This window comes from Euprymna scolopes, chromosome 6 (genome assembly GCF_053919585.1).
Source record: "Euprymna scolopes isolate OS-2025 chromosome 6, ASM5391958v1, whole genome shotgun sequence".
Classification (NCBI taxonomy): Eukaryota; Metazoa; Mollusca; class Cephalopoda; order Sepiida; family Sepiolidae; genus Euprymna; species Euprymna scolopes.
The window spans coordinates 13,273,938-13,275,411 of record NC_136487.1 but is presented as its reverse complement, the minus strand read 5'-3'; the positions used below and the strand labels follow the sequence as shown (position 1 = coordinate 13,275,411).

Below are 1,474 nucleotides of genomic sequence, written 5' to 3'. Positions count from 1 at the left end.
GCTCGGCTTCTTCCCCCCCTTCCCACCCCAAATGCTTGGGAAACTGTGCACTGTTTTTGTTGGTTTTCAAGCTGCCTCTTCCCCCCCCCACACACACACACAGTTTAACAGTAGTAGGAGGTCAAGAGAAAGAGGGTGAGAGAGAGAGAAGAGTAAGTTGGTGAGAGAGAGAGAAAAGAGAAAGAGGGTGTTGGTTTTATATTTTTATTATCGTCTAATATTTTGAAAGCTGAATTTCTAATAAAATGTGCATCTATAGGAGATAATGCCTGGGAATGTGTTCCCCCCCCACAGTTTAACAGTGGTGTGACGTCAAGAGAAAGAGGGTGAGAGAGAGGGAAGAGTAAGTGGGTGAGAGGAGAAAGAGAGAGAAAAAAAAGAAAGACGGTGTTGGTTACGGTGTTGGTTTTGTGAAAAAAGTTGTTATTTACAATTGTTCGCATTCTTGGCCTTTTGGTCAAGATCAAAGTGTAGTATCTGTTCTTCAGATGCTGCACTTCTATTTCTTGTTCTCTTTCGGTGGAGGAGAAATCCTCCACGACTGAGACAATTTTTATTTTTGTACCTTTTCTCCACGTTAAAAAACGACCCTGGTGTCTAACTCTGTCCCGTGGGGAGGCATAGTAAATAGGTACAATTGTTCGCCATTAGTGGATGTTGACGTCACGTCACGTGACATGACTAAGCGTTTTTTTTTTTTAGTATGAATAACATTTTTTGTTTTAATTATAAAGTCTACACTTAATTTTATAGAAAATGATGTATATATAATAGAAAAAAAAATTACTGGTTTTGTTGGATTCAAGTGGACCCCCCCCTCCAGTTTAAGAGATAGCAGGTCACGTGGTAATATACAAAATGGCTAGCGTAAATATAAAGATCGGTTTTTTTATCGACGAATATTTTGAAAGCTGAATTTTTTTTTATTCCTGTACATTTTTTCCTGATATTTTTCGTTAAAACTCTTGTATAAATACTATTTTTAACCAGTTAAATACGTTGGAGACATTGTCATGGAGTTTAATAATCTCTAGAACAAAGCAGAAGAGAAATTACAAAAGTATCGGTAAAACAAAGTGTTTGTTTACATTTGTTCGTGTTCGCCATTACTGGATGTTGACGTCACGTCACGTGACATGACTAAGCGTTTTTGGATTATGTAATATTAACATTAAAATGACAGGTTTTTTGGGGGGCCCCCCTAGGAGAGAAATGATCAGTTCACCCCCTTTTAATGGTCCGTTTGGTGTGGAATTTCGATATTTGTCATGCGGGTGATCAAGGTTCAATATGATACATAATTTGTCAACTTTGGTTGTGTCTGTCAAAAGTTTGAGCTGACGTCACGTCACGTGACACGTATTGAATAACGTTAAAATGACAGGTTTTTTGGGGGGCCCCCCTAGGAGAAAAACGATCAGTTGACCCCTTTCTACTGGTCCGTTTGACGTGAAATTTCGATATTTGTCATCCG

At 38.6% G+C, this 1,474-nt stretch overlaps 1 pseudogene; it reads left to right on the top strand.

Moving 5' to 3' along the window:
- The first annotated feature begins 436 nt into the window (after positions 1-436).
- Positions 437-570, top strand: LOC145278517 (U2 spliceosomal RNA; annotated as a pseudogene).
- Positions 571-1,474: the final 904 nt, after the last annotated feature.